Source organism: Erinaceus europaeus, chromosome 2, assembly GCF_950295315.1.
Source record: "Erinaceus europaeus chromosome 2, mEriEur2.1, whole genome shotgun sequence".
Classification (NCBI taxonomy): Eukaryota; Metazoa; Chordata; class Mammalia; order Eulipotyphla; family Erinaceidae; genus Erinaceus; species Erinaceus europaeus.
The window spans coordinates 15,285,358-15,308,132 of NC_080163.1; the positions used below are offsets into that span (position 1 = coordinate 15,285,358).

At 44.0% G+C, this 22,775-nt stretch overlaps 1 protein-coding gene across 3 annotated transcripts in view; it reads right to left on the bottom strand.

The window, feature by feature from the left end:
- The window catches only part of PDE5A (phosphodiesterase 5A), a 177,736-nt gene that overhangs the window by 94,226 nt on the left and 60,735 nt on the right, over positions 1–22,775 (bottom strand). The gene's annotated exons all lie outside the window — the stretch shown is intronic.

A 22,775-nucleotide genomic window follows, 5' to 3' on the forward strand; every position in this document is an offset into this window, starting at 1 on the left:
GAAAATGAAACCATCCCCAGTGGATGATCATAGCCACTAAAAATGCAGGACTGAAAAAGAGCTAAGATATAAAGCAGAACTAATTGTTTCCAGATGCTACCATGATGCCAACCTGACTTTCCTGGGCAGACAACCCCACCAATGTGTCCTGGAGCCCCGCTTCCCCAGATCCCTGCCCCAGTAGGAAAAGAGAGAGACAGGCTGGGAGTATGGATCGACCTGCCAACGCCCATGTTCAGCAGGGAAGCAATGACAGAAGGCAGACCTTCCACCTTCTGCATCCCACAATGACCCTGGGTCTATGCTCCCAGAGGGTTAAAGAATAGGAAAGCTATCAGGGGAGGGGATGGGAGATCTGGAGGTGGAAACTGTGTGGAAATGTACTTCTCTTATGCTATATAGCCTTGTCAACATTTCCATTTTATAAATACAGATTTAAAAAAAAATGCAAGGGGGAAACAAACTCAACTTCTTTTGAAACTCCCATCCTTGAAAACTCTTAAATATTTATTTATTTTCCCTTTTGTTGCCTTTGTTGTTCTTTTATTGTTATAGTTATTATTGTTGTTGTTATTGATGTCATCCTTGTTGGATAGAAAACAGAGAAATGGAGAGAGGAGGGGAAAATAGAGAGGGGGAGAGAAAGACAGACACCTGCATGTCTGCTTCACTGCCTGTGAAGCGACTCCCCTACAGGTGGGGAGCCGGGGGGCTCGAACCGGGATCCTTACATTGGCCCTTGCACTTTGCGCCACGTATACTTACCCCACTGTGCTACCGCCTGACTCCCTAGTAGGCTTACTTTGGAAGACTGAGGTTTTATAGCAAAACCAATGGAAGAATTAAACGGTTAACCTCTATTTCAAATAAACCCGCGTTTGTCTGATAGACGAGCTGTATCTGAGACGATGGAGCTACTGAAATCGGTGCAGAGATTTGTCTTCAGTTCCGCACAAAAGAAACAGCAAGTCTTCAAAGAGCCCTTCACATTTCTGCTTGGATTTTACTCACCTGTTTAGCTTATAATTCAATTTGAGTTGTTGTTTCAGTTTTATAAAAAAACAATCTTTTAGCTTAATGAGAGTCTTACTGATGAAGTCGACTCTTTCCTCTTCTCTTCTGCAATTTAATATCACTGCTATCTGCTAAGTGGTCACACTTCAGGACACACAAAGTCCTTACTTTATTTATTTATTTTTTAAATAGAGGCTGAGAGGCAGCGACAGAGAATGAAGTCATCATAGCACGGAAGCTTCCCCCAAAGTGGTGCTGTCCAGACTCGAACCCTGAGCCCTGGTGGCACACATGGCAAAACAGCACATTATCCAAGGAAGCTGTTTCCCCAGCCCTAAAGTTCTTAGTTGTGAGTGGTTGTTTTTCCCTTGCTTTCTCAGTGCCCACTCATCTCTTAGCTTAAAGAAAAAGACAGTGAATCCCCCCATAGGATAGCAGAACTGAGACAGGTGAAATACATCCCTGTTTGATACAAGTTTTCTTACCTCCTCCACACCGTTCCTCCCCCAACTCCCATCCCCACCCCTGGGCAGAGTGAAGGGACTGCCTTTTAAAAAGCAGCCCTGGGGGCCAGATGATAGTGCAGCGAGTTAAGCACACATGGCGCAAAGCTCGAGGCATAGGGATCCTGGTTGAAGTCCTGGCCACCCTACCTGCAGGGGGGTTGGCTTCACAAGCGGTGAAAAGCAGGTCTGCAGGTGTCTTTCTCTCCCCCTCTCTGTCTTTCTCTTTTCTCTCTGTCCTATCCAACAACAGCAATGACAACAATAATGGCAACAAAATGGCCTACAGGATCAGCAGATTCGTAGTACAGGCACTGAGCCCCAGCGATAACCCTGGAGGCAAAAAAAAAAAAAAAAAAGTAGCCCTGTCGAACTATCTTCTACCTTTTCTATCTTTTCATTGCCCTCATTCAACATTCCTTTAGGTTTCTACACACTTCAGTTCTTGAAAAGAGCTACCAGCTTTCTTAGTTGCTCCAATCTCAGTGACTGCACACTCACAGCTTCTGTTCAAGGTCAAACATGGCTGGGTTGTGGCTAGGCACATTCACTTGATTCTGACAGGAGTCACTTGAGCGTCAGTGGGGTCTAATACAGTCACTGATTCCAGATAACTGGATTATTTTAAGTGCACATTCATTCCCTTCTCAAATACTATGAGCATGCAGTCTGCTAAAGTTTGATAAACCTGGGGGTATGGGGGACACCCTCCTGTGAAAGAGGTCAGAATCAAGAGAGGCCTAGATACAGATACTTAGAGCATAGGAGACATGTGGTCAGTTGACAGTACAGATGACCACAAATTGCTAAGAGCACAGAAAAGGCTCCCTGCCCCAACTCTTCATCTGCACTATTCTAGCCTTTAGGTCCATGACTGGTCAACAACTTGTTTGGCTTTGTATGTTAACTCTCTTTTCAACCACCAGGTTCCAGATGCCAGCATGATGCCGACCAGATTTCCCTGGACAGGCAACCCCACCAATGTGTCCTGGAGCCCCACTTCCACAGAGACCTGCCCCACTAGGGAAAGAGAGAGGCAGGCTGGGAATATGGATCGACCAGTCAACGCCCATGTTCAGGAGGGAAGCAATGACAGAAGCCAGACCTTCCACCTTCTGCATCCCACAATGACCTTGGATCCATACTCCCAGAAGGATAAAGAATAGGAAAACTCGGGAGTCGGGCTGTAGTGCAGCGGGTTAAGTGAAGTGGCACAAAGCACAAGGACGGGCATAAGGATCCCGGTTCGAACCCCGGCTCCCCACCTGCAGGGGAGTCGCTTCACAGGCGGTGAAGCAGGTCTGCAGGTGTCTATCTTTCTCTCCTCCTCTCTGTCTTCCCCTCCTCTCTTCATTTCTCTCTGTCCTATCCAACAACGACAACAACAATAATAACTACAACAATAAAAACAAGGGCAACAAAAGGGAATAAATAAATAAAATAAATTACTTTTAAAAATAAAAAAGAATAGGAAAACTATCAGGAGAGGGGATGGGATATGGAGTTCTGATGGTGGGAATTGTGTGGAGTTGTACCCCTCTTATCCTATGGTTTAGTCAATGTTTCCTTTTTATAAATAAAAAATAAAGAAAGAAAGAAAAGAAAAGGCCCCCTCACACCAGGGATAAAGGAGAAGACATCTTAGGGACGGCGGCACTGCGCTTTTGTTTCTAAAGACAAATTTCAAATCTTAATTTTTTGAAGAGTTAAAAGCCCTACAATGAAATAGTGGGGGTTGTATTGTTAAATGGGAATCTGGGGAATGTTATGCACGTAAAAAAAAAAAAAAAAAAAAAAAAGTAGAAACGCAAAGCAGAAATTGACTGAGTTTGGAGTATGGCACCAAAGTAAGAAAGCAGAAGTATACTAGAGTTTGCAGTGAGTACCCTCCCTAACAATTCCTCTCCACTATTTCAAGCTTTGGGTCCATGATTGCTCAACAATTTGTTTGGCTTTGTATGTTAACTCTCTTTTCAGCCACCAGGTTCCAGATGCCATCAGGATGCTAGCCAGGCTTCCCTGGATTGAAGACCCCACCAATGTGTCCTGGAGCTCAGCTTCCCCAGAGACCCACCCTACTAGGGAAAGAGAGAGGCAGACTGGGAGTATGAACCGACCAGTCAACGCCCATGTTCAGCGGGGAAGCAATTACAGAAGCCAGACCTTCTACCTTCTGCAACCCTCAATGACCCTAGGTCCATGCTCCCAGAGGGATAGAGAATGGGAAAGCTACTGGGGAGGGGGTGGGATATGGAGATTGGGCAGTGGGAATTGTGTGGAGTTGTACCCCTCCTACCCTATGGTTTTGTTAATTAATCCTTTCTTAAATAAAAAAAATTAAAAAAAAAAAAGCCTACAGGGGGGGTGGGGGTAGATAGCATAATGGTTACATGCCTGAGGCTCCAAAGTCACAGGTTCAATCCCTCATATCACCATAAGCCAGAGCTGATCAATACTCTGGTAAAAAAAGAAAAAAAAACTACAGAGATCCCTGTGCAAACTTCCAGTATTATACTGACACAGTACAGCTCACACAGTATAAAACAAGTAGGCATGTACAGGTGTGCAATTTGTACCTGGAGTTGTGGAAGGCGATGTGTTAAGTAAGAAAGGAAGGAGAATTCTCTCGATCTCTCAAGAGAGATGAAGGCAGGGAAAGCTAGTTAACACAGGTGCAAGAGTCGAAGGACATACACATTTAGTTCCTTACGATGTCACCTTAAGTTGATATTGAGAGAGTTTCTTTCAAACACTTCAAAGGAGAGAACTAGCCACACAATGTATTTTCCTAAATCAAGGCAGTAAAAGTGGTAATGAAAGTTGGCTGGGTGGAAGCACACGAGGTTAAGCAAATACAGTACAAAGCGCAGGGATTTCCTGCCTGCAGGGGAGTCACTTCACAGGTGGTGAAACAGGTCTGCAGGTGTCTGTCTTTCTCTCCCCCTTCTGTCTTCCCCTCCTCTCTCCATTTCTCTCTGTCCTATCCAACAACAACAACAACAACTATAACAATAAAACAACAAGGGCTATAAAAGTGAATAGATAAATAAATAAATATTACCTGAAGTGGAATTGGTGTATTGTACCAGAGTAAAAGACTCTGGGGTGGGTGAGTGGGTGGGGAGAATACAGATCCAAGAAAGATGACAGAGGACCTAGTGGGGGTTGTATTGTTTTATGGAAAACTGGGAAATGTTATACATGTGCAAACTATTGTATTTACTGTTGAATGTAAAACATTAATTCCCCAATAAAGAGATTTAAAAAATAAATAAAAGAAATATTTTTAAAAATCTAAAAAAAAAAAAATCAGTGTAGGTTGTGAACCCACCGCTCAAAGGCTATACTGAGAACTTGTTTGGGGCTTCTAGCAGGAGAACACAGCTACTCATATACCCTCCACCCAAGACTGGTCCGCACTATTTGGAGAAGGCTGTGGTCCTCTTTGAGGAAGCATGCAGCTTCGGGAGGGTCGCACATGGAGCCGTGAGGGAGGAAGGGGACACCCGCCTAGCCAGCCAGATCAGCCGCATCAACCTCAGCGACCAACGGGGTGACAGATTGTCCTCACATTCCAAAATACCCTCTTAATCTAACAAATAATCTGGAAATGGACTTGGGGTGGTAGGTGAGAGGTGCATAGGAAGAGAAGGATGGTGAGAGAGCATCAACCTCTTATCAGAAAAGCAGAACTGGTAGTCCCGGAAGGTAGTACAGTGGATAAAGTATAGGACTCTCAAGCATGAGGTCCTGAGTTTGATCCCCGGCAATCTGTGTCCCAGATGGACATCTGGTTCTCTTTCTCCTCCTATCTTTTTCATAAATAAATAAACAAGGTCTAAAACCTGAAGGCAAAGCAGAACCACACCACATCCTGTATCCAGTGGGCTTACAGGGTCTGCAGTTACAACAGCCTACTTACACTAGGCCTCTTCAGACACACGGAGGCTGTTTTATTAGTCTGGATCCCATTTCAACTTGAGTTTCAACTGACCATGTTTTATACTCCAGTACATTGACTGGGACAGAGATTTTCCAACAGTGGACTAAAAAAAGGTTTCCTCCTCTCTGGTTCAAAGAGCAATGTCCCCCAAAATGTACTAACTATAAGCTATTTACTACTCACCAATGCCAACAGTTCACAGAGATCAACAACTACCTTCTATTTGTGGGGTTTCTATTTGATTCTTTTGTCAAACCTGCCTATTCCTTCCTTTCTCCGTTTCCCTTAAATACTACTGCCTGTTCTTCATCTCTGAACACACTTAGTTTTGACTGTAAATACATCTTTCTTTCTCCCTCTCCCTCTCGCCTCCAGGGTTATCTCTGGACTCAGTGCCCACACTACCAAATCAATGCTCCTGGCCGCCACCTTTTTTTTTTTTTTTTAATTGTTGTTGCTGCTGCTGCTGCTGTTGTTGGATAGGATAGAGAAAAACTGAGAGAGGAAGGGAAGACAGAGAGGGGCAGAGAAAGACAGATACCTGCAGACCTGCTTCACAGCTTGTGAAGCTACCCCCTGCAGGTGGGGAGCTGGGAGCTCGAACTGGGACCTTTGAGCCGGTCCCTGCACTTTGCACTATGTGTGCTATACTGGGTGAGCCATCTGCTGGCCCTGTGAGTCTGTTGGTTTTTTTTTTTTAACATTTATTTATTTATACATTCCCTTTTGTTGCCCTTGTTGTTTTATTGTTGTAGTTATTACTGATGTCATTGTTGTTGGATAGGACAGAGAAAAATGGAGATAAGAGGGGAAGACAGAGAGGGGGAGAGAAAGATAGACACCTACAGACCTGCTTCACCACCTGTGCAGTGACTCCCCTGCAGGTGGGAAGCCAGCAGCTCAAACCAGGATCCTTATGCCGGTCCTTGCGCTTTGTGCCACGTACGCTTAACCCGCTCCGCTGCGCTACCGCCCAACTCCCAATGTTGTTTTTTCTTTAATGTCTACTATATTTATCCATCCCTTACATCAATCTCTCATTTCTAAATGTCTCAAACTAGTTATTTTTGTTGTTGTTATTGATGTTGTGTTGGACAGGACATAGAGAAATGGAGAGAGGAAGGGAAGACAGTGAAGGGGAGAGAAAGACACCTGCAGACCTGCTTCACTGCCTGTGAAGAGACTCTTGCCGGCATGGTGGTCACCCCTCAAACTCCAAGTCTCCAGACTATCTCATGCTTAAGACACAAAGACACGTCTCTGTCTTCTCTGTAGCAGCACTTCCCTCCCCCAACGTAAGGGGATACTGTATCCTCACAGGATCAAGTGTGCGTCAGGAATGCAAAGGGCAGGACTGGCCTCTCTTTGGGTGAGTGAGCAGCAGAGTGGAATGTGACAGCTGGTCATTCCAGGAACAATGCTGCCACACTGAACAATCTCTCCTTCAATCAAGCAGCTGCCCCCCCCCCCAGACGCTAAGGCCACCCACCAATCCCAATGCAGGTCACCGCTTGCTCCCTGCTGCAGGGGCTATGTGGTGTGGAGGTCAAAACCTTCACTACCCTTCTCTCCTACCCAACGCGCCCCTCTAGAGAGACAGGACTCTAGACTGTCACCAGAGCCGGCCAAGAAAGCAAAAACTTGATGAAAGTAGGAAGTACAAAGTCTTCCCTTTTTTCCAAATACTCTCTTGACATGGTCACTCATTTGGCAACAGATAATTTATTCCACAAAGAACTGGAAAATATCGACTATGTACCAGTCTCTGTTGAAGGCAATGAAAACACAGGAAGACAAGGCAGATGGTCACCCCTGTTCTCATGGAGCTGATATTCTGATCAGACTTTGACAGGAGGGGAGGGGTGTCACTCTACACCCTTCTCCACCCCTTCTCCTGGTGAACAAACTCAAGAGGCTTTTCCGACCCTCTTCCAAATCCCGAGCAATCATGAAACCATGGGCAAGACACCCAAACAAATCCTCATCTTTGGGGCCCATTCCTACATAACCTTACACTGCCACTCTGCAGATCTGAGTGTGGTAGGGTCTAGTGATGGGAACTATCCTTAATAATCTGGACAAGTACAAAGTAATCACAAGGGCTCTTCTAAGGGGAAGCAGGAAGGAGTCAGAATCAGAAATCTGAGATACTAGGCTGAAGGTTGTGGGGCCAGAGGAAGGGACCATAAGCCAAGGGATGTGGGCAGCCTACAGAAGATGGAAAAGGCAAGTTAATCCATCTGTTCCCTAGAGACTCTACAGAGTAATATAGCCCTGTGGACACCTGGATTTCATTTATTTGTTTATTAATGATTTACTCTTGATTTACAAAATTACATGTCAACAGGGGTATGATTCCACACCTTTCCTACCGCCAGAGTTCTGAATCCTCATTCCTTCTGCTGCAGTCCACTATGGTTCTCCCAAGGTTGCAGACATGGGTTAACCATCATCTCTACAACTATCTATCTACATTTGTACACAAGTGCCCTCTTTTTCTTCCACGTACAGTCCTCTCTTCCCCTCTACGTCACACATGACTGTATTATTACATTCAAATATCTCTCCACTTTTTGTCTTCTCATTCTCTCTCTGGGATCTGATGGAGTTAGAGTTCAGAGACCTCTTAGGCTCTTCCTCCTATCACTTCTCCCCCCACTGGGAGAATGGATCAGAATTGTTTTTGGTGTGCAGAAGGCAGGAGTTCTGGCATCTGTAATTGCTTCTCCACTGGAGGAACAATTACACTGGCCTGTCTATCCATACTCCAAGCCTGTTTCTATCTTTCCCTAGTGAGACAGAGCTCTGGAGAGGTAAGGTTCCAGGACACACTGGTAAGATTCTCTGCGCAAAAGTCAGGATAGAATCATGGTAGTGTCTGCAACTTGGCTGACACATTGATTTTAGCCCAGAGAGCAGCATTCTGAAATCTGATACCAAAATTATATGACACGTCAGAATTATATGAGTCAGGCAGTAGCGCAGCGGGTTAAGCACAGGTGGTGCAAATCACAAGGACCAGCTTAAGGATCCCAGTTCGAGACCCCAGCTCCCTACCTGCAGGGGAGTCACTTCACAAGCGGTGAAGCAGGTCTTCAGGTGTCTATCTTTCTCTCCCCCTCTCTGTCTTTCCCTTCTCTCTCCATTTCTCTCTGTCCTATCCAACAACGACAACAACAATAATAACTACAACAATAAGACAACAAGGGCAACAAAAGGGAATAAATAAATATTTAAAAAAGATTATATGACAATATATTTTGCAAAGCTAGGGAGGGGATCAATCCTGTGTGTGTGTGTGTGTGCGCGCGTGCGTGCGTGCGTGCGTGTGTGCTCATCCTCATCTGGGTAAGAAATATGGTAGCTGGCAAAGATTAGGACTTTCACACCTGAAGTTCTTGGTTTAATCCTTGGCACCATAAGTACCTGTTGGGACTATGTGTAAGCCTGATAGAGCTTAGGGAGAACCACCCCCGTCCTTGGATGGAGGTCTGAGAAGATAACCTCTTGGTAAGTCTCTCTCAACTGAGGTGAGCATAAGGGGGGAAACTCAGACTTGATTCTTTCCTTCTTGACTCTCAGGCCCACAGAAACCCCAGTACTTCCCTCCATTAACTGCAGGCCACATGGCCGCAGATTCACTTATTCAAAGTCACCTTCTGATCACAGAAGAACACACCTTATCACACACTTCATCGCACACCTCAGACCCCAGACAAGAGAAATGCCAAACTATATGGCCTTTTGATATCCATCTTCTCTCTGTCTCACCCTACAGGTTTAACCCCTATGCTTCTCTCAAATACTTTTGGATAATTAAGTTGCTTGTGTCATGGAGAATAACTGTCTTGTATCTCATCAATTCCTGTCATACCAGCCGCCTACCTTAGAGGCATGCCGACCGTTAAGAAACCTGTAATTTCTGACATATTTTAGTAATATTCCCTTCGTTTGCTTTTCTATTTAACTTATGTCCACCTTGCTAATAAACAAGTTCTGAGTTCTGAGTTAACACGCTGAGGAGCTCCCTGGTGTCTTTTACTTCATGTCACCCCTGTCGTGAGCGAGAAAGAACCAGTCCGTTACCTTTCCCCTGGAGATCACCCCAACCAGAGAGAGACCCCGACAAGTACCATCATGGTGCTTCTTGCTTCTCTCCCTCGCCAACTCTCAATTCAATTGAATGGAAAGAATAAAATCCCAAAATTTTCAAATGCTAGCTTAAAAAACATAATTCAAATATAAAGACAACACACTGGTACTATAATTAAAAAAAAAAAACACCTCCAAGAAATTTTGTTAACAGCAACATTAAGCAACTAATCCACTCTATTCAAAAATTTTTCCCTACATCCTTTATGTCTGTCACTTTTCCTCACCCCATATTTTATCCTGTGTTTCACCATCTAAAACCTCGCTTGCTTTGAAAATGATCTGTGATGTGACTGCCTTCAAGCCATCCTTGACACTCACATCAAAATTATCTTCTGGGAGACACTGGTTTAGACATAAAAATGATCTCATTACTCACAGGATAAAAACTGAAAACAGTCTTTAAATTATACCCCCTCAACTTGAACTTGGATCACTTCTATGCTTCACTGACCTTTGTTTGCCTAACTCCTTGAAAGATCCTCTCTTGCACTTTCTCTCTGAGGCTAAGTCTCCTAAAAGCCTCCCCCTTCAAAGCCCTCTGTAGCCATGTATGGCCTAGTACGCACAACATTCACCTATCCATGATGAATAGCTTCTTTTAAATTTAATTTCCCATACTCACTTCCTGCCTCTGCACCTACATGGTCACCTAAGGATGTGACTCAGTCTTCCTTTTATGGCATCAGCATTGGGCTCCACTGGGAATGAAGTCTGTCCTTAACAGATGAAGACGTGCTCGGGGGAGAAGAAATCATGAAGGCCCTGGGATTTCCAACATATCCAACACTCAACTTCAAATCCAGTCTCCATGTGTGTCCTGTTGATTTATAATTTCATCAATGGGGAAGGAAAAGCTTCAAAATGGTATTTTTGTAAAGTAAAGACAAATTGCCAATGAACTGCTGCCCTTGGACTTAGGTACTGGGCAGGTCGAGCCATACCTCCAGCCTGTTTCTATCTGTCCCTAGTGGGGTAGGGCTTTGGGGAGGTGAGGTAAAAGCCATGATTTCTAAGTGTGTTTTCTTCCAAATCGAAGGCACTAAATGGTTATCCTGTATGAGAACACTGACACACACACACACACACACACACACACACACACACACCTCTCTCACAGCAAAGCTCTCAAGTTGTAGGTGTGTCCAGCACAAAAAGGCACTTTTTCCCCACAGAGAGTGAAGCAAATACAAATCAAGCCATTTACTGTGTTTCCAATCAGTCTTTGCAACTCTGGATGTGATTGCTGTATTGTTCTGGTTGTTAACTGGCATCTCAAAGCACCCAAGGTGTTTCAAAAAGACAAAGTGTCTTTGGGGGCCCAGCCCTGAACCTTAATATAATGTAAATTCTCCTCTCTTGACTAAGTGCTTATTTTCTCATCTAAAATGAGGATGCTGGTATGTATGATTTATTACTGACCTAGTCTAGATGTCAGCACAAAGACTCTAGTCCTACAGCTATTTGCCATGTTGCTTTGATTCAATCTGATCCCTGAATTTGTCCATCTGTCTTGGTTACCAGGCTTTTTAAGTGGCAAAGGCACTTCTGAAAAATAGGGTCTCTGGTAAACTACAGAATCTCATACCAGAAATACAGTTTAAATGCCACCTTCTCGATGAAGATATATATATATACACACACATATATATATGTATGTGTGTGTATACACACACACACACATATATAAAGATCTGTTTCTTTTATAATGACAAAAAGATCAGAGCACTGCTTAGCTTTGGCTCATGGTGGTGCTAAGGACTGAACCTTGGTGAATTCACCTTCTTTACCTCTTCTTGGATGGAGTTTGAAGGAATCATGTTAAGTGAGATAAGTCAGAAACAGAAAGATGGATATGGGATGATCTCACTCACAGGCAGAAGTTGAAAAACAAGATCAGAAGAGAAAACACTCAGCAGAACCTGGACTGGAGTTGGTGGATTGCACCAAAGTAAAAGACTCTGGGGGGGGGGGGTTCAGATCCTGGAACATGATGGTAGAAGAGGACCCAGTGGGGGTTGTATTGTTATGTGGAAATGTTATACATACACAAAATATTGTATTTTACCATTGACTGAAAATCCTCAATCCCCCCAAAAAAAGAAAAAGAAAAAGAAAAAAAAAGGACTGTACATGGGCCTTTAGGCATGAAAGTCTGCTGTCCTACTGCCTTTGCTATCTCCCTGGTCCTGAGAAGCGCTCTTACTTCAGTCATTGTTCTCAGGAAGCTTAAATCCTAGTGAAAGGAAAGAAACACAGAAAGAAGGAAGTTGCTATGTACTGTCAGATGGTGACTGAGTACTAAGGATTTATGGAGGAAATAGAATAGAGATAGAAGTAATTGTTGGTATTCCGTAAGAGCAACCAATGAAAGTCTTACTGAGATATCATTTAAGAGGCTAAATATTATGAAAAATCATGTAGCAAATCATTCTAAATAGGGCTGGAGAGACAGCATAATGGTTATGCAAAAGACTTTCATACCTGAGGAGGCCCGGAGGTCCCAGGTTCAATTTCTAACACTACCATAAACCACAGCTGAGCAGTGCTGTCATCTCTAGTTCTCATTAACATATGTTAAAGATAATATTTATAAAAGATAAACTAATTCAGGGCCGAGAGGTGGCACACCTGGTTGAGCGCATGTATTATAATGTTCAAGGACATGGGTTCGAGCCCCAGGTCCCCACCTGCAGGGGGAAAGCTTTATGAGTGGTGAAGCAGGGCTATAGGTGTCTCTCTGTCTTGATTTCTGGCTGTCCTATCCAATACATAAAGATAATAAACAAATTTTTTTTAAAAAAAGATAAACTAATTCTAAATATACAAAGGACTCATAAAACTCAGTAGCAAAACGAACCTAGTTAAACAACAGGGAAAGGATCTGGATATACACTATTCCAAAGAGGACAAGACAGATGACCAACAGGCATGTAGAAAGAGATTGGTAGGAAGATTCAAATCAAAACAGCATTGTATGTTCTGCTATTATTTATCTGTTCATTAGGTGATAATATGATCCATTAGATTATTACCCAATAACTGAGATATTTCTGACATCCCCATTGACCTAGAAATAGAAAATAATACATGCTGGTAATTCTGTGGGAAGAAGGGAACTTTGCATACTGTTGGGGCTCTACATTAGTTTAGTCATGGGAAAAAAAAAATAGAGATTCTGAGAGTCAGGCGGTAGTGCAGAGGGTTAAGCACACGTGGTGCAAAGCACAAGGACCAGCCTAAGGATCCCAATTCCAGCCCCCAGCTCACAGGCGATGAAGCAGGTCTGCAGGTATCTATCCTTCTCTCCCCCTCTGTATCTTCCCCTCCTCTCGCCATTTCTCTCTGTCCTATCTAACAACGACAACATCAATAACAACAACAATAATAACTATAACAACAATAAAAAACAAGGGCAACAAAAGAGGAAATAAATAAATATTTTAAAAAATTAAAAAGAAATAGATTCCTCAAAAAAATTTTTAAAAAATATGATGCAGTTATCCCTCCTCTGAATATTTACCTGAAAAATTCAAACACTAGTTTAAAGAAACACATGTTCTCTCCCATGTTGACTGAAGCATTATTTAGAACAGCCAAGAACTGAAAGCAAACACAGTAGCAATGGCCGATGACTAGATAAAGATGTACACAGTGGAATTTCAGCTATAAAAAGATGAGAGCCTGCCATTTTGCAGTAAGATGCTTAAGCTGAAACAGTATCGCGCTAAGTGAAATAAGCCAGGTGAAGAGAGACAAACACCGTAGGATTTCACTCCTATGTGACTGATGTGCAGAGGAATCAAAGTGAGATGGGTAAATCAAGTGTCAGGTGTAATGGCCAAGAATTGGACTCTCTGGGTTAGCAAGAGAGCTCATCTAGGTAGTATACCTGTTTAACCACGTGCTCAACCCAAGTTTTAGCCTGGCTCCAGCTCTACTGCACTGGATGCAGCTTCAGTACTGTGGTGTGTTTTTTTCCTCTCTATCTCTGCCTCTGTCTCTGAAAAAGTGGGCCTGGACCAGTGCAGCTCCAGTGACAACAACAGGGACTTTCCCTGGTGATCTTAATGTGATATATGCAGATAGTGACTTATGCTGATACAGATCACTAAGTAACTTTATAAAACTGAGAAGCCTTTAGGGACCAGATGGTTGCATACCTGGGGAAGTACACATATTATGGTGTGCAAGGATGCAGGTTCAAGCCCCTGGCCTCCACCCACAATGGGAAAGCTTAATGAGTGGTGAAGCAGGGCTGCAGGTGTCTGTCTCTTTCCCTCTCTTATCTCCCCCTCTCCTCTCAATTTTTCTCTATCTCTATTCAATGATAAATAAAAAATACTAAAAAAAAATTTTTTTTAAGTGAGAATCATTTAAATAATGTCCAAAGAAAATTAGAGGCAGAGTCATGTAGATAACTAGAGAAAAGACTTCTAGACAAAGAACTGTTGGGCTGAGCTTCACTGACGGGAGACAGACGACCAGGGACTCATGGTTGAGCTGTACGCAGTATCTCTTTATTCGTGCAGGATGCAGTGCAATCTATACCAAGGTAGACTAAACTAACAACTAACTAAAACGAACAATGTTGTCTTTATATATACTTCCCAAGTAGGGTGTGAACAGGATGTGACGCAGAGAGGGTGGAGCGACAAGTGACTGGTGGAAGATCAGGGTGTGACAAGGAGAGGATCAGGGTGTGACAAGGAGAGGGGATGGAGCAGGTGAGAATTCTATCACTGAACCACCAATGCCCTAGAGGGAGGGTGGTGCTTGTTAACAGCGGTTATGTAAATAGAATGAAGTGGTTATGTAAATAGAATAGTGTTAAGCAGGGGGGATTAAACCAATGAAACAGAAGGGGTTTTTAGAAGCATACCAACAAAGAACCACAAGTGCAAAGGCCCTATGGCTGAAGATCACTAATCTATTAGAGAAGAGGGGGAGGAGGGGTGAGAGGGGAGCTCAGAAGGGCAAGAGGTGGGATCATGTGACGGCATATAAAAAAGTATGGGCCATATACTCAATGGAGTAATACTCTGCAATAAAAAAGATAACATTGTGTCCTTTGGGATAAAGTAGAAGGAACTGGAGAAGACTGTGCTTAGTGAAGCAAGTAAGGAGGTGAAGAACAACTACAGAATGGTTTTACTCACAACTGGAATATAGAGAACTAAACATATAAATATGGGAAAAAATGTTAACTTATTTTTGTAAGATTGTGGGAGAACTATAGTGGTTGTGTGCTGGCACTTCCATGGAGGGGATCCAGCCAGGGGGCAAGTCTCCAATCCTCCCTCACCGGTTCTCAGGAACCGCGTGATACAGAAAGGAGGCATCAGGGAGCATTCTGGTACAAACACTCATTTATTTAGAGATGGGTACAGGTTTACATAGAGAGTTAAACAAAGAACACTTTTCAAATATGTCAGAAATGACAGGTTTCTTAAAAGGTCAGCTTGCCCCTATGGTAGGGAGCTGGTATGACAAGAATTGATGAGCTATATAAAGGTCAAGACAGTTAGTCTCCATGATGCAGGCAGGTTAATTATCCAAAGGTATTTGAGAGAAGCATAGGGGTTAAACCAGTAAGGTGAGACAGAGAAAAGAAAAACAAAGCTTGATGTAAATCATAGATATCAAAGGGCACAAGAAAATAAGATTTTGGGGGCTTTTCACTGTCTGGTGTTAGGGGTGTATGATTGAGTGTGTTCTCCTTTGTGATCAAAAGGTGACGTGGATGCGTGAACTTTGAGTGAACTCTAAAGCAGGCAACCACTTGGCCTGCTGCTAGCAGGGAGAAACTAAGTGTGAGAGGCGTGTAGGCTTTTTGTGAGCTGGGGAGACTAATGAGGAGAAACTGAGTCTGGAGACTTTTCCCTCTTGGCTCATGGCTAAGGAGAGAGGCTAACAAGTGGGGTGTCTTTCCAGACCTCCATCCAAGGATGGGAGAGCTCCCCTAAGCTCTACCAAGCTTTCACATAGTCCCACAGTTATGGAGGTGGGTGGGGGTGGGCAAACCAACTTTTGATGATAGGAGTGGTGAGGAAAAGAAATCAATAAATAAAAATAAAAAGTCACTTCTTCACCACAGCCTCAAAATAAATAAATAAATAAGTAAATAAAAGTGGGATCATGTGTGGCCTTTGTCACAGGATGAAGAATGAAGTAGAAGTCCACTTGGAGGTTCTGAACAGGAGAATGACCAGACCTAACAAGTCATCTACTGTGCTGTTTGGTGTTGAGAATCGGCCACTGGGAGTTAGTTGAAGCAGACCTGGCTGAGGGCTCCCTCTCACAATCCAGCTGCTACTTATCGATGGTCTGAAGCCACCACTGTAGGTGGACAGCATCGACCGGCCGCGGAGAAAGCAAGCAGCGTTTGCTGAGGCGTTCACTGGATGTCTATTATGGGAGGAAGAAAGAAGGTGGTTTCTAGGAATTTGGCTAAACAGCTAGAATGACAAAGGAGCTGGTGGTATTTTTCAATTTTTTTTAATTATAGATTTTTTTAAATTTATTATTAGAGACAGAAATTGAGAGTGGAAGAGGAGGTAGAGAGGGAAAGAGACAGAGAGACACCTGCAGGCCTGCTTCACTACTTGTGAAGCTTTCCCTTTGCAGGTGAGAACCAAGGGGGCTTGATCCTGGGTCCCTGTGCATTGGAATGTGTGCTTAACCAGGTGCGCCATCGCCTGGCCCCAAGGAGTTGTTTTTTAGCTGAGGTAGACATACGTATGGAGCAAGTCTGAAGGAAAGCAAGAATGACTTCCGTTTTGCTATGTTTGAAATGCCTGCTAGACACACACACGGGGAAAGAGAGACAGTGGGATAGACGACCTTGAGTTGAAGAAACAGCCAACTATATATATTCAGCATGTAAGTAGTATTTATAGCCATAAAAGAATAGCATAAGTCTGGGGAAGACATCTCTGTGGTAGAGTACAGGACTTGCATGCTTGAGGCCCCAGATTTAATCTCTAACATGATCATATCCCAGAGTTGGGCAGTGCTCAGTTCTTTCTTATATGAAAATATTCAATCAATCAATTAAAAAACAAATCAGCACCTCATTTGCATGGCAGTAAAGTGCTCAGTCTGGGCCTGTAGCCTCTGCCAACCTGCCCCAGCTAGTCTCCAGATCCTTCCTCCTTCCTGATTCTAATCAAGCAAACACCCCAGCCTCTGCTTCTGATCCACCGACAGAGGCAGAAAATAACAGAGCAAGGTGAAACAAGCACCCACAGGATTCCTGTGGGTGGCACTGAAGGAAATTTCTTCAATCACATGCAGAGAGAGCTCTCCTGGAGACCAGCATGTGTGATGTAACACCTGAAAGTCCTGTCAGTGCTTACAACATACAGGAGCTTTTAATACAGTCTGCCACAGTCCAAAGAAAAGTTTTCCGCTTTCTGTCGGGGAGGTGGGGCTTCTTCTTTTCCTCTCTGACTCACTCCAATCCAGTTTAGCAAACGTGCCAACTCACCACCTGTTTGAAAACCTTGCCTACATCGCCTCTGCTTATTTATAGTGTTTTCCTTTGTCAGTGATGGGACTTCCTTCATCACTCTAGCCTGACTTTCCCAGGCAGAAGCAGAAAGGCAGACATAAAGGGCAGGACGCCACAGGCTCTGTTAGTTCAGCGAGAGTGGGGCTGGTGCCTGGGGCGCTCACGTGATGATGCAGGAGCACTATCCAGGAGAGCTGTCTTGCCAGCACTTACCATTTTTTTAAATATGGCTCAGGTCGACCAAAAGATTTTCATGTTTCATGTGAGGCCCTGGGTTTGGTTTCTGGCACAACACATGCATGCTAAAGCAGAGTGGTGCTCTGGTGTGTGTGTGTGTTCTCATTAAATAAATCTTTAAGTACAGAGGAAGCGTTAGGAAATAATAGGTGTACATATTTCAATTAATGAGCACAGTTCCATTCTTCTTAGCATCTGTACAGTTTCTGGTGTGTGTGTTATGTTTTTTATAATGATGTATTTCAGATGCTATACACACACATACACACATACACACACACACACACACACACAGTCACAAATAACTAGAGTCCCCTACTTTTGGAAAGTTTGTTTTGCATCACTATACTTTTATAAAAGATCTACAAGGGGCCAGTCAGTGATTAAGCACACACACACCACAACACACAAGGACCTGGGTTCAAGCCCCTGGTCCCCACCTACAGGGGGAAAGTTTCATGAATGGTGAAGTAGAGTTGCAGGTGTCTCCCTATCTCCCTCCCTTTCCATTCTCAATTTCTCTCTGTCTTATCCAATAGTAAATAAAAAAAAATTTTTTATAGCAAAAAAGACCTACATTAGTATCTGTTCCCATGAATTGAAAGGAATCTGAAGAGGACTGTCCCTTTATGTTACATTTAGACTTTGAGGGCTTGTTTGGAGGTTCTAGCAGGGGAGCGCAGCTACTCGGATACCCTTGACTGAAGACCAGTCCGACTCTATTCGGACTCTATTTGACCAAGCATGCAGTTTCCAGAGGGCCACACATGGAGTGGTGAGGGAGGAAGAGGACACCCATCTAGCCAGCCAGATCAGCCCAGCCGCATCAACCCTGGCGACCAATGGGGTGACAGATGTTGCAGCCAGAGTGCCCTCACACCCTGTATGATTATGATACATTTGTATCGCCACGTTTGAGAGTTTAATGGTTTCTCCATTGTTTAACATAGTACCTCTAATATTTTATCTAAGATGAAATTCTAAATGGCTTTCCATTTTTTTGGTACAGATTTTCTTTAAAAATTAATTTTGGGGGGAGTCGGGAGGTGGCGCAGTGGGTTAAGCGCACCTGGCGCAAAGCACAGGGACCGGCGTAAGGATCCAGGTTCGAGTCCCCGGCTCCCCACCTGCAGGGGAGTCGCTTCACGGGCAGTGAAGCAGGTCTGCAGGTGTCTATCTTTCTCTCCCCTCTCTCTCTGTCTTCCCCTCCTCTCTCCATTTCTCTCTGTCCTATCCAACAACAAAGCAACGTCAACAATGGCAATAATAACCGCAACGAGGCTGCAACAACTAGGGCAACAAAAAGGGGGAAAAATGGCCTCCAGGAGCGGTGGATTCATGGTGCAGGCACCGAGCCCAGCAATAACCCTGGAGGAAAAAAAAATTAATTTTGGGGAGTCAGGTGGTAGCGTAGTGGGTTAAGTGCAGTTGGCATAAAGCACAAGGACCAGCATAAGGATCCCGATTTGAGCCCCCGGCTCCCCACCTGCAGAGGAGTTGCAGATGTCTATCTTTCTCTCCCCCTCTCTGTCTTCCCCTCCTCTCTCCATTTTTCTCTATCCTATCCAACAACAATGACATTAATAACAACAATAACAATAACAACAAGAGCAACAAGGGCAACAAAAATGGGGGAAAGACAGCCTCCAGGAGCAGTGGATTCACAGTGCCGGCACCGATTCCTAGAAATAACCCCGGAAAGCAATAACCCTGCAGGCAAAAAAAAAAAAAATTAATTTGGGGGGAGATAGATTGGTTTAGCTGTAGGATACATTGGTGCTGGGGATTGAGAGAGAAAGATTAGAATCTCTTATATCGGGGGGGGGGGGGGAATCTCAGCACATGTGGGGCAGAAGGTCTGTAAAAACTGGGAGCCTCAGGTCCATAAACCTGACACTCTTCCCAGCTGTGCAGTGTCCAGCTGTAGCACTAAGATCCAAACTGGCAAAGCTCTTTGGAGTCTTTTTGTTTGTTTGTTTAAATGAATGAACTTTATTTTTTTATTTCTAATATTTTCTTGATTCATTTAATGGACAGAGACAGAGAGTAACTGAGATGGACAAGGAGGGAGGGAAGGAGATATATGCAGCCCTGCTTTACCACTCATGAAGCTTTCCCCCCGCAGGTGGGGAGCCAGGAGCTCGAACCGGGATCCTTCCGCTGGTCTTTGCACATGGTAACATGTGTGCTCAGCTGAAGGCACTCCCACCCAGCCCTCTCTTCAGAGTCCTTTCAGTTATAGAGGGCAGATTCTCAATGAAGGTCCTTTCACAGAAATGCTATGGTGTAACACAAAATTTCCAAAACTAAAGAGTACCAACACCAATCGCATTATCTTGTGATGCAGAGACAACAGAGGGAACATGGTGTGCAGAGGACCCTAGGACATGAAAATCCATCTGACCAGTTTTAAGGGAAAAGGAGAAAAATTCCCCAAACTTACTGAGGACTTCTGGTGGGTTCAAAATATCACCAGATTTTTTTTTTTTTTTTTTTTTTTTTTTGCCTCTAGGGTTATCACTGGTTCCTGCACTACCAATCCACTGCTCCTGGAGGACATTTTTCCCATTTTTGTTGCTCTTGTTGTTGCTGGATAGGAAAGAGAGAAATCGAGAGAGGAGGGGAAAACAGAGAGGAGGAGAGAAAGACAGACACCTGCAGACCTGCTTCACCGCTTATGAAGCAAACTCCGGCCCCCACAGGAGGGAGCTGGGACTCAAACCGGGATCCTTGTGCCGGTCCTTGTGCTTTGTGCCATGTGCACTTAACCTGTTGTGCTACCACCCTGTCCCCTCTTCACAGATATATATAGATATCCGTCTCTTCAAGAGGGAAAGCCCAACTTCCCCTCCTCTGATTGGATTGGAAGTGCACTCGATGCTTGCCCTGGAGGACTAGTCACCCCAGCACTGCTTCTCCCTTGATCACTTTAGCACAAGAGTGAGATCACTGAGTGACTTCTGAAGTGGGTCCCCATGGGAGCAGGTGCCGAGTCTGTCAGCAGGCAAGCGAGGGTACCCTCAGGGAAGGGAACACTCAGGCATGAGTCAAGTGGTAATGCCTGCCTCTTACTCAGAGTGCTCTGTGTGACTCTTGAAAGCAAGCCAGGAGGAGCCACCATGGTGGCTAAGTAGCTCTGGGATTCCTGCACCAAAGAAATGATGATACTAGGATGATACTGAGCCCTTGTCTGGAATCACTTGGTCTTCAGTTATGCTGCGAGAGGCCGTAAGGAGAGCAGCAATCCAACCGGTCTGGGACTCTAGGTGCATCTGACTTCATTGCTCTCAAGTGATGCAGAGAGAGAGAGAAAGAAAGAGAGAGAGAGAGAGAGAGAAAAGAAGGAAGGAATGAAGGAAGGGAGCTAGAAAAGGGAGAGAGGGGGAGTCGGGCAGTATCGCAGCGGGTTTAGCGTAGATGGCTCTAAGCGCAAGGACCGGCGTAAGGATCCCGGTTCCAGCCCAGGGCTCCCCACTTGCAGGGGAGTCGCTTCACAGGAGGTGAAGCGGGTCTGCAGGTGTCTATCTTTCTCTCCCGCTCTGTCTTCCCCTCCTCTCTCCATTTCTCTCTGTCCTATCCAACAACAACGGCATCAATAACTACAATAATAAAAATTATAAAAAAAAACAAGGGCAACTAAAAAAGGGAATAAATAAATATATTTTTAAAAAGAAAAGGGAGAGAGGGAGACAAAGGAAAGAGAAACAAGATTCAAAGAGTTTATAAGACTGCCCGCCATCTACAAGATTCAAAGAGTTTATAAGACTGCCCGCCATCTTTAAATTTTTCATTTGAGTTCAGCCCAGAATGTTAATTTTCATGCCATAGTTGAAGAAAAACACACAAGGATTTTTAGGTGAGATTTTCAGTTTAAAGGCCTGCAGGTCAGCGTGTGTGTGCTGTACCATGTCTGAGTCCTAGAGGTTACATCCAGCAGAATGGAAAAAAATATATATAAGATACACAGGGACATGTGTAATTATGCATTTCTATTGTACTACTTGTAAGATACCACTTAAAGTATTCAGCTTATATAAACATGGTTTATAAAAACCACATCTCTAGATAAATGATATAAATATAACTTAAATGATTTTATTCTTTTATTCTTTGCCTCCAGGATTATCACTGGGGCTCAGAGTCTGCATTACAAATCCACTGCTCCTGGCAGCCATCTTTTCCATTACTGCTGTTGTTGCTGCTGCTGCTGTTATTGTTGTTGTTGTTGTTGGATAGGATAGAGAGAAATTGAGAGAGGAGGTGTAGATAGAGAGGGAGAAAGAAAGATAGATACCTGCACACCTGCTTCACCATCTGAGAAGCAACACCCCTGCAGGTGGGGAGCCAGGGACTTGAAGCGGGATCCTTGCACAGGTCCTTGTGCTTCACAAGGTGCACTACTGCCTGGTCTCCCTTAAATAATTTTTTTTTAAGTGTTGCTCCAAAAAGCCAAGAAGCATCAGTTGGAGCTGGACCAGCTGCCGGATGAAGTCTACAAGCAGATGGACCCAGTGAGCATGCTGCAGCGACACACAATTCATTCGACAAGAATTGTATAAACCAACAGGACATCAGTCGAGAACACAGAAATACATTTTTCCTAGGGAAGTGGTTCCTGCTGTCTTCTTTGTAAAAGGCACTTATTTATCATTTCAAGGGTACCAGTAGAGAAGGAAAAAGAGTGTCACCAGCCTGCTACCGAGTGCAGAACAAACAAATGGGAGCTTTGTGGAGTAGTTTTATTTCTAGAATATTGCAGGGAACTAAGTTAAAAAAAAAAAACAAAACAAGGAACCAATTCTTTAATATTAGAGTAGATGGCGATCACCTGACAGTCTGTAATCAAACGCCCTTTATTTTTCTATTATTTCTATGTAGGCTGACTCAGAATTGAAGGATTAGACAGAAAGCCATGTAGTTAGCTGGCCAAGTCCATGCTTGAGCAGAGCTCAGAGGTGAGCAAGGTACTCGCTCTGCTTCCTCCTGCAGCGGAAGCATGTCTGTGGCTCCCTTAGGCTGGGATAACCCAGGTAAGGGGGGGTTGGGAGGGGGAATGGGGGGTTTGCTGGCAGGAACCCTACTTTCACCCTTCCTCTGAGATTTCTTTAGCTCCCTGGCAGCCTTTCCTCTGAATACTGAACTCATGTAAAATTCATCTCCTAGCCATGTATTGATATCTAACCTTTGGTATATAAGATCTACCTCCAGAAACTGAAAACAGTTTAAAGCAAATCTCTTGATTGTTGTTTTATTTGTTGATTTTTAATATCCTTGTCCAGACTGGTGCTGTATCTGAGTGATTTCCTAAATACTTTCAAAAGCAGGCTTTAATGGAGGAAGGGGAAGAAGGAATGAGGAGACGTTTCATTCCAAAAAGCAGAGAGTCAGATGGCTTCACTTCTAGATGACATTT